This window comes from Macaca nemestrina, chromosome 1 (genome assembly GCF_043159975.1).
Source record: "Macaca nemestrina isolate mMacNem1 chromosome 1, mMacNem.hap1, whole genome shotgun sequence".
In the NCBI taxonomy this organism is placed as follows: Eukaryota; Metazoa; Chordata; class Mammalia; order Primates; family Cercopithecidae; genus Macaca; species Macaca nemestrina.
This window is the reverse complement of record NC_092125.1, coordinates 221,006,227-221,017,379: the sequence shown is the minus strand read 5'-3', so window position 1 is coordinate 221,017,379 and position 11,153 is coordinate 221,006,227. Positions and strand designations below refer to the sequence as shown.

At 48.2% G+C, this 11,153-nt stretch overlaps 1 protein-coding gene across 2 annotated transcripts in view; it reads right to left on the bottom strand.

Annotated features, from left to right (window-relative positions):
• LOC105473195 (leucine rich repeat containing 38) overlaps positions 1 to 11,153 on the bottom strand; it is a 72,253-nt gene that overhangs the window by 49,765 nt on the left and 11,335 nt on the right. The gene's annotated exons all lie outside the window — the stretch shown is intronic.

Here is an 11,153-nt window from a genome sequence, read left to right as displayed (position 1 = left end):
AGGGCCAGAGTTGTGGTAGGGGAAGTGACCTCGAGGTGGGGCCTTTGGGGTGGACAAGGGGAGGTTTCATGAGAAATGAGCTACACAGGTGGAGGAGACGTCACCATTATCTGACCTTCTACTGTCACAGGTGGGGACACAGCAGTGAGGTTACTTCCCTGGAGGAGATACAGACCGACCCTCTAAGTCGTCCACATGCTAATCCTCAGAATCTGTGAATATGCTGCCTTGCAAGGCAGAAGAGGCTTTGCCAATGTGATTAGATTAAGGTTCTTGGGATTGGGGGATGATCCTGGATTTGCAGGCAGTCCTGATAGAATCACGAGGGTCCTTATAAGAGGGAGGCAGGAGGATCAGAGTGGGAGAAAGAGATATGCCGATGTAAAGAGAGGTCACGGGGAGGTGCCCAAGAGCCGGGGGGTGCCGGCACCCTGTAACCTGGAAAGGCAAAAGGACACAGACATTGTGATTTTAGCCTGTAAGACACATTTTGGGCTGGGCACAGTGGCTCATGCCTGTAATCCCTGCATTTTGGGAAGCTGAGGTGGGTAGACCACAAGGTCAGGACTTCGAGACCAGCCTGCCCAACATGGTGAAACCCCGTATCTACTAAAAATACAAAAATTAGCTAGGCGTGGTGGCGCGCTCCTGTAATCCCAGCTAATCGGGAAGTTGAGGCAGGAGAATCACTTGAACCCAGGAGGCAGAGGTTGCAGTGAGCTGAGATGGCGCCACTGCACTCCAGCCTGGGCAACAGAGGGAGACTCCATCTCAAAAAAAAAAAAAGAAAAAAAAAAGACGCATTTTGGACATCTGACCTCCAGAACTGGAAGATAACAGGTTTGTGTCATTAGAAGCCCTACAACGTGGTCGTTTGTTCCAGCAGTAATAAGAAACTCACACGTACCCCTAGGTCACACAGTGAGTCAGTGGCAGAGCTGAGCCCAGGAGCCAGGTGTCCGCACTCTCAGTTCCACCCATGTTCAGCAGTTCGTCATTGAGACACATCTGTGGCTCAGTGTGAGCCTCAGGAACTGGGTCCTTTGAGTGTTAACACTGACTGACTGCAGTGACAATAACAGTGGCATTGATGTGCTCTGTGTGCCAGGCACTGTGCTAGACTTTATTTATTTATTTATTTTTCATTTCTTCCTTGCTATATAATGTGGTAGGCTTTTTACAGGGATTCTCTCTCTGGCCCTCATGGTAGATTTGTGAATTTTTTTTTTTTTTGAGACGGAGTCTCGCTCTGTCGCCCAGGCTGGAGTGCAGTGGCGCAATCTCGGCTCACTGCAAGCTCCGCCTCCTGGGTTCACGCCATTCTCCTGCCTCAGCCTCCCAAGTAGTTGGGACTATAGGCGCTAGCCACTACGCCGAGCTAATTTTTTTGTATTTTTTGTAGCCACTACGCCGGGCTAATTTTTTTGTAACACGGGGTTTCACTGTGTTAGCCAGGATGGTCTCCATCTCCTGACCTTGTAATCCGCCCACCTCGGCCTCCCAAACTTTGGTTTCCAAAGTGCTGGGATTACAGGCGTGAGCCACTGCACCCGGCCTTGTGACTATTTTTGTTCACTTTTTATACATAAAAAAACTGAAGCACATAGCGGTGAAGCAGTTTGCCCAGGCTCACACAGCTGGTAAATAAAGGCACTGAATTTAAACGATGATGGATCAAAATCAAAAGTCTGTGTTCCTAGCCACTGTGATGTATCTATCCCTCTAAGGGGTGCCATGCAATATGAGGGGAGCAGTGCTGAACCAGGAACTGGGGGGCTTGGCTCTTGCCTCGGCTTCTCACTAGTTCGCTGTGTGACTTTGTGCAAGTCACTTGGTCTCTCTGAGCTGTGGTTTCCTACCTGAAAATGAAGAAAGGCAGGTTACGTGACCCTACAGTCTACACATGTGTCTTCTGGAATGTTGGCTCCACGAGGGCAGAGCCATGGTCGGCCTCGCTATGTCCTAGGCAGCTGGACTTAAATTTGCTTTCGGCAGGTGTTTGGTCTGCTCTGGTTTCTGCTTATATGTTCAGGTCACCTTTGGTTTAGCCCCTACGAGGCCAGGTTCTGAAGCAGGGAAGCTAAGTTTGGCTCTCAGCCTAAAGCAGGAGCCATGGACACAAGGGGGTGGGGATACAAGTTTCTGCTATGCGATTTGAGACCACAGAAGAATCAGGGACAAAGATCCTGGAAGCAGTCTCTCTGAAGCATGGAGCAGACGCAAGACAAATATTCATGAAGGAAAGAATGAGGATGAGCTGGTGACATACACGGTGGGATAGCCCCAGTGTGTCTGGGAGCCCAGGCTGCACAGGTCCACAGGAAGAGCTGTAGAAGGTCAGTATTCTGGCTCAAGGGTAGCTGAACATAAACTAGATGTACGTGATACATATTTAGAAGCCGATTCTGGTTGCTGGTGGGTGATCCAATTTCTGACAAGGATCCGGTGTGAGCAGAATGAGACCTGAGACGTGCAAGAGGCTGGGAGCTTTGCATGTCCTCTGCTGCAGGCTTAAGGGCTCTGTCTATTTAGGTTCAGAAAGGAACGTGGTGGAGACGGGGAGGGAGGGAAGAGGAGTGACTGCTCTGGGTATCAAAGGAGGCACAGTCACTGGTTTATAAGCACCCTGGACCCTCCTTCAAGACCTACTCCTTTGGCCAGCAGAACCAGAATAGGAACCCCAGAAAGAATCACAGGACTCAAGCACCCTGGGCAGAAATCCTACCTGATACGTGATGCTCCTTGCAGCACCACTAAAAAGTGGTCATCTGGACTCTGCTCGAATGCCCCTAGTGATGGCAACCTCATTACCTCCCAAAGGCAGCCCATTTTCAGAGCCCTAATGCGGTTAGACAGTTCTCATTATGGTACATCGAATTCTGTTTCCCCGTAGCTCCCAATCATGGGCCCATCTTCTGAGGTCAGAACAAGTCTCTGGTGTTCAGTGACAGCCCCTCAGGCGCCTGTAGACAGGCATTATGTTCTTCCAAGTCTCTACTCTTGAGAGTTGAACATCAATTGTCCTGTATCAGCACAGTCTTACTCTCCGAATACAAAGAGTGTCTGACATTTTATAATGAACTGGAAACCCAGGTAACGGCTTACAAATTGTGATTAGAAGGGGTCTGGGGGCCTCAACCTTCCTACTCTCCGAACACCCCTATCCAAGCATCACCATGTCTGAGAGTCTATACAGACTCATGCCTCAATGATCAACAGTGCTTATCAGATATATATATAATATTATATATAATATTATATATAATATATAATATATACATTATATATATCATATGTATAAATTACATATGATTATATATACATATATTATATATATTATATATATATAATGGAGAGAGAGAAAGAGAAAGAGAGAGTCTCGTTCTGTCACCCAGGCTGGGGTGCAGTGGCAAGATCCTAGCTCACTGTAACCTCAAACAATCCTGGCCTCAAGTGATCCTCTTGCCTCAGCTTCCCAAGTAGCTGGGACTACAGGTGTGTGCCACCAAACCTAGCTATTTTTTAAAATTTTGTTTTGTAGAGATGGGGTTTCACTATGTTTCCTAGGCTGGTCTCAAACTCCTGGGCTCAAGCAATCCTCCCGCCTCAGGCTCCCAAGTGCTGGGATTACAGGCGTGAGCCACCTCACTCAGCCCCCTTCTGTCTTTACTGCATTTATCTCTGGTTAAGCCTCAAGTTGCTAACACTCCAGCAAGAACCAGTTGACCATACTGGCTTCTCTCAGCAAGGGACAGTCCTGGAGGCCTATTCCTCTCCATTTCTCCTCCCTTTGCCTTGGCTCAGCATCCACCCACCATGTTATTCATCCCTTCAACGCATACGTATGGAACACCTGCAAGCGTGGTCCTAGCACCGTGGCTAAAACACTGAACAGAACAGACAAGGCCATGCTCTTGTGGCTATAACTAAGTGAAACAGATGATGGGTAAATGAGTAAAATGTATAATATGACCCATAGGGACTGGTGCAACAGAAAGAAGAGGAGCAGGGGGACAGGGAAGGAGAGCCAGAGGCAGTGGGGTACAGGGTGCAATGGGGCTGCGGCTCAGGGATAAGGTGGCATTTGAGAAAGGGTCTGAGAGGAGGGAGGGGCCTAGTCATGCTGACACCCAGAGGGAGGTCATCCTGGCAGAGGAAGTAGCAGGTGCAAAGGCCCTGAGGTAAGGAAGTACCTGATGAGCTTCGGGAATGACAAGGAATCTGGGGTGCCCAGACCAGCATGAATGAAGGGAGAAGAGCAAGAAATTTGATCAGAAAGGAACTAGGAGGAGGACAGATCACAGGAGGCCTTGTGAGCCGCTGGAAGGACTTTTACTTCTGCTCTTCATGATACGGGAGCCCCTGGAGAGCTCTGAGCCGAGGAGGAACATGACTTGATATCTGACAAGCAGGGAGGGGTCACTGCTCCAGAAAAAGCTCTCATAGGAGAAGGTAGAAGTCAAATTTGTTTTTAACACGTGTTTAATCCACTCTGGTTTCCACTAATATGGTCAAGTTACCTTTGATTTACCTCCCTCCAAGTCAGGGTTCTGACTCAGGAACACTCACTGAGTTTGGTTCTTAGCCTGAAGCAAGAGTGGAAGCTCATGGCTAAGAGACTCTAGTTTCTGACGTGAGATTTCAGGGGCCACAAAATGGTTAGCAACAAAGATCCTGGAGTCACACCTCAGCTCTGCCACTTCTTGGCTGGTGACCACCTTGGCTTCCTCTCTGGGGGAATTGCTCCACATAAACTGGAGTGATTCTGAAGACTTCATATAAAAAAAAAAAAAAAAGGAAAAATAGCTCATGATTAATTTTTCTATTGATTACAAGTTGAAATCACATTTTGGGCCGAGCATTTGGGCCGATGCCTGTAATCCCAGCACTTTGGGAGGCCGAGAAGGGCAGATCACCTGAGACCAGCCTGACCAATACAGAGAAACCCCGTCTCTACTAAAACTACAAAATTAGCTGGGTGTGGTGGCACTTGCCTGTAATCCCAGCTACTCAGGAGGCTGAGGCAGGAGAATCGCTTGAAGCCTGGAGGCAGAGGTTGCCATGAGACGAGATTGCACCACTGCACTCCAGCCTGGGCAACAAGAGTGCAAAACTCCATCACATATACACACAAAAAGACATTTTGGATATGCTGGATTAAATAAAATATCCAAGATCATCTCATCTGCTCATTTTTCTGTTTTAAATATGGCTGCTGGAACATCTGGAATTATCTCTGCAGCTTGCATTCTATTTCTATCAGGCCACTCAGTCCAAGAGTTTTCAGCTCAGCGCCTGGAATCGAGCAGATAATTGACAAAATGAAGCCAGGGGAGGAGCCTGCTCTGGGGCAGGAAGCAGAGAGGACCCCCAACCAAAAAATAAAAATAAAAAAAGAGCCCAGTTTGTGTTTTAGTGCTTATTTCCCCACATGCAAACCAAGGAAAGCAACTTATTTGGATATTATAAAATCTGAGGGCTGAGAGGCAGGGCATGGTGGCTCACATCTGTAATCCCAGCACTTTGGGAGGCCGACGTGGGCAGATCACAAGATCAGGAGTTCAAGACCAGCCCGAACATGGTGACACCATGTCTCTACTAAAAATATAAAAATTAGCCAGGTGTGGTGGTGCGCACCTATAGTCTCAGCTATTCGGAAGGCTGAGGCAGGAGAATCCCTTGAACCTGGGAGGTGGAGGTTGCAGTGAGCCAAAATTGTGCCACTGCACTCCAGCCTGGGTGACGAAGCAAGACTCAAAAACAAACAAACAAACAAAACCTGAGGGCTGAACCCATTCTGGAGGCTGTAAACCACTCCCTGCCTCTGATACATGAGCTGTTAGCATTATACCCTGCAGGTGTCTCCTGGGGTGGCTGCAATGCAATACCACCAACTGGGTGGCTTATACAACAGAAATGCTTGTCTCAGAATTCTGCAGGTTGAACATCTGAGATGAAGGCATCGGCAGCGCTGGTTCCCTCCAAGGGCTGTAGGAAGAATCTGTTCCCGGCCTCCCCACTGGCTCCGGTGGTTTGCTGGGAATCTCCGGCTTTCCTTAGTTTGTAGGTATAACACCTCCACCTCTGCCTTCCTCTTCACATGGCATTCTCCCGGTGTGCGTGTCGGTCGCTATGTCTGTCCAAATTGCCCCTTTTTATAAGGATACCAGTCATACTGAGTTCAGACTAACATCTGCAACGGTGATCCTATTGCATTTTTTGTTTGTTTGTTTGCTTTTTTGAGACAGAGTCTCACTAGTCTCACTCTATTGCCCAGGCTGGAGTGCAGTGGCATGATCTCAGCTCACTATGCAACCTCCGCCTCCCAAGTTCAAGCAATTCTCCTGCCTCCACCTCCCAAGTAGCCGGGATTACAGGTGCCTGCCACCACACCCGGCTAATTTTTGTACTTTTAGTAGAGATGGGGTTTCACCATGTTGGCCAGGCTGGTCTCAAACTCCTGACCTCAAGTGATCCACCCGTCCCAGCTTCCCAGAGTGCTGGGATCACAGGCATAAGCCACCGTGCCTGGCCGGATGATCCTATTTCTAAACAACAGAAATAGGATCAGGTCACATTCTGAAGTATTTAGGGTTAAGACTTCCAGGTATGAACTTGGGGGTGACAGGGAGACACAATTCAACCCAGAGCATCCTTTTCCGTTGCTCCTTGCTCAGAAATCTACAGGAATTTGCTTCCTTTGTCAGGATCCCGGCATGGCCCACTCAAACAGGATTATTTGAACAGAGTCTAACAAAGGGGCTGGTTACAAAGGTGTGTACTGGATTTAGAAAGTCAACAGGGATACTGCGGTACCCCAGGGCTCAGGCCAGTGGGCGGGGTGGTCTTACGGCCCCAGCCTGAAGAGATAAGGAGAGCGGGCAGTTATGTAAGGCAGAGAGGCAGCAGGACTGGAGCTGTGTGCGGCCTTCCAGACCACAGTGCGACCCACGGGAGGTTGCCTGCAGGAGGTATGCACGCTTTCCGTATGTGTATTGTGAAAGAAAAATAAATCTCACCCAAATCACTAAGCCAAAGGGAAAAGTCAAGCTGGGAACTGTGTAGGGTGAACCTGCCTCCCATTCTGTTCCTAAATAAGATAGCTACAAAGATTGGCCGGGCTCGGTGGCTCATGCCTATAATCCCAGCACTTTGGGAGGCCGAAGCAGGCGGATTACCTGAGGGCAGGAGTTGGAGATCAGCCTGGCCAGCACGGAGAAACCCCGTCTCTACTAAAAATACAAAAATTAGCCAGGCATGGTAGCACATGCCTATAATCCTGGCTACTTGGGAAGCTGAAGCAGGAGAATCACTTGAACCTGAGAGGCAGAGGTTGCAGGGAGCCGAGATCATGCCACTGCACTGCAGCCTGGGCGACAGAGTGAGACTCTGTCTCGGGAAAAAAAAAAAAAAAAAAGCTACAAGATTTAAAAAGAAAAGAAAAAAGCTACATACCTCCCTCACAATTTGCCCACAACAAAATTCTCTGTGGACAAAGGGCAGGCAGAGCTCAGAGTCATCTCTCTGTTCATATGAGACAAATGCCCATCTGATTGCTTCCTTTAACCTACTCTTTCACTCAGACAGACTGTGGCATAAGTGACTATTCCTATAAATTGCACATTCAGCAAAAGACTAATCAGAAACTTGAAAGAATGAAACTGTTTGTCTCTTACTTACCTATGACCTGGAGGCCCCCTCCCCACTTCGAATTGTCCCACCTTTCTGGACCGAACCAGTGTACATCTAACATATATTGACGATGTCTCATGTCTTCCTAAAATGTATAAAACCAAGCTATGCCCCGACCACCTTAGGCCCATGTCGTCAGGACATCCTGAGGCTGTGTCACAGACACATCCTGAACCTTGCTAAAATACACTTTCTAAATTCACTGAGACCTGTCTCAGATACCTTTTGGTTTACAGTGTTATACTAAAATAAAAGGTTATAAAGTGAACGCCAGAAGGCATACGAAAGAGCAATTTTAAATGATACGACATTCTGGAAAAGGCAAAGCTAGAGGCAGCGAAAAGATCAGTGGTCACCAGGGGTTGAGGAGGGAGGGGAGAGGAATGAATGAGCGGGACACAGAGATTTTTAGGGGCAGTAAAACTATTCTGTGTGATTCTATGATTGGGAAGGATGACATGACATAATCCACTTGTCAAAACCCATGGAATATGCAACACAGAGTGGACCCTCATGTAAACTTGCTGTGGGCTTCAGTGAATAATCACGGTCACATTGGTTTATGCAATATATGGTACAGATGTGGCATACTAATATATATACGCATATGTATTAGTATATACTAAATAGTATGTGGCATAGTAATATATATATGAATATATACAGCATATATATAGAGTATATATACTATAGATAGTACTTAGGTGTTTACGGTACAGAGGTGACATATTAATGTAAGATGTTAAAATAGGGGAAATTGCAGGGTCAGGAGTAAAGGGAAACCTTTACTGTCTGCTGAATTTTCCATAAACCTCAAATTGCTCTTAACAAAGTCTATTATTTATTTATTTATTTAGAAACGGAATCTCACTCTGTTGCCCAGGCTGGGGTGCAGTAGTGTGATCTCGGCTCACTCCAACTTCCAAATACTGGGTTCAAGCGATTCTCCTGCCTCAGCCTCCCTACCAGCTGGGATTACAAGTGCGCGCCACCATGCCCAGATAATTTTTGGGTTTTTTTGTTTTTTGGGGGGTTTTTTGTTTGTTTGTTTTGAGATGGAGTCTCGCTCTATTTCCCAGTCTGGAGTGCAGTGGTGCGATCTTGGCTCACTGCCACTTCCAATTCCTGGGTTCAAGCAATTGTCCTGCCTCAGCCTCCCTAGCAGCTGGGATTACAGGTGTGCGCCACCATGCCCGGCTCATTTTTGTGTTTGTTTGTTTGTTTTTTGAGACGGAGTCTAGCTCTGTCACCCAGGCTGGAATGCAGTGGCGCGATCTCAGCTCACTGCAAGCTCCACCTCCCGGGTTCACGCTATTCTTCTGCCTCAGCCTCCCGAGTAGCTGGGACTACAGGCACCCACCACCACGCCGGGCTTATTTATTTATTTATTTATTTATTTATTTATTTATTTATGTATTTTGAGACAGAATCTTGCTCTGTTACCCAGGCTGGAGTGCAGTGGCGCAATCTCAGCTCACTGCAAGCTCCGCCTCCCGGGTTCACGCCATTCTGCCACCTCAGCCTCCCCAGCAGCTGGAACTACAGGTGCATGCTACCACGCCCAGCTAATTTTTTTTTTTTTTTTTTTTTTGTATTTTTAGTAGAGATGGGGTTTCACCATGTTAGCCAGGCTGCTCTCGATCTCCTGACCTCAGGTGATCTGCCCACCTCAGCCTCCCAAAGTGCTGGGGTTACAGGTGTGAGCCACCGTACCCAGCCAAAGTCTATTAATTATTTTAAAAAATAAAATAAAATAAAACCACCTTTTCACCCAGAGAAAATCACTATTGACACTAGGCTGTCTATCTATCCCTCTGGTCAGTTTTCTAGGGAACTTACTTCTTTCCCCTGACCTCGGGGCTCCCATACCTGCCCCCGCTTGCTTCCCCAGCCTTGCTGCTCCCTGGCCAAGAAGGCAAGAGGCACTGGCCAAGAGGGTTCCTCACCCCCTCACCGCCTCCTCCCTCTGACTCGTGCACACACAAATGAACGCTGGAGCCGGGGTTTCCCATCAGCAAGCAGTTCTTGTGGCCTGGACCATCACCCTCTCTCCTTGTCTGGCTGCCCTGTTGTTATTCTGTGGCTTGCCATGTGACTTGGAAGGGGAGATGAGGAACGGTCTATAAACCACTGTCATTTTACTGGGCTAACACGAGCCCTCCTCATTTGCAAGCGCTCCTCCATTCTCTTCTAAAGATTTTTCACATCTGTGTTTCCTCGATCCTCTTGACAACCCTCAGGATGACAGGCAAGGGAACAAACACCCAGGGAAGTTAGGTGACCTGTCAAGTCAACAAGGATGTCCTGACCCTCGGCTCTAAGCCCTCTGTCCCCTCCAGGCGACCACCTCAACTTTCACTTCTGATGTAGATGATCACTTATGATGGTAACATCTAAAAGCACACATCATCTCATTGGGGTCTTATGAAAAAGCAATGCTATTCTTTCCAATAACGCACAGAGGAAGGTATTTTTTCATATGAAGACAGGAACATACTCTTGCACCTCCTGATTTGAAAGAGATATCCTGGGGTGGTGGGACATTGCCACAGGAACCCACCCAGGGGACCTTTGCTGGGAGCCTCAGACTCTTTCATCCTGTGCCCTGCAGGAGGCTGGCACAAGAGGCCCCAGCTCAGCTTACATCAGAACGAACAGGGGCCTTTTTGGTCACCTACCACTGGTGGCCAGTGGGAGGAACACGTTTTGGAGTTCAGCCAGCATTCAAAGTGTTTGTTTGTTTGTTTGTTTTTGAGACAGTCTCGCTTTGTCGCCCAGGCTGGAGTGCACTGGCGTGATCTCGGCTCACTGCAAGCTCTGCCTCCTGGGTTCACACCATTCTCCTGCCTCAGTCTCCCGAGTAGCTGGGACTACAGACGTCTGCCACCATGCCTGGCTTTTTTTTTTTTTTTTTTTTTTTTTTTTTTTGTATTCTTAGTAGAGATGGGGTTTCACCGTGTTAGCCAGGCTGGTCTCAATCTTCTGACCTCAGGTGATCTGCCCGCCTCGGCCTCCCAAAGTGCTGGGATTACAGGCATGATCCCACCGCACCCAGCCCTCTCTGAATTGTTTATATACCTATATTCTCTGCTGACTCCAACCGGCTGCTTCTCCTGCTAACCTCACCCAGCGGACCCAGGGGCATCTGAGGTCTCACTCCTTCACTCCTTATCTGGGAAAATCCACTCTCTGGGAGATGAGAAGGGTGAAGCCGAGAGAAGCACGTGACTCTTAGATCCCACCGGGAGCTAACGTTGGAGCCATGATTGGGACCACGGTCCTGTCTGTTCGGTTTCTATTGGCCTTTGAGAAGCTGCCCCTTCATCTTGAATGGCCCATAGCTCCCTCGAGGTCCTGACTACCTGACCTTGACATTTACCACATATCCAGCTGGGAGGATGGAGAAGATGGGACGCCAGGGGACTCTTGATTGGCAGCCTCCGAAGTGCGAGAGCCGCGGG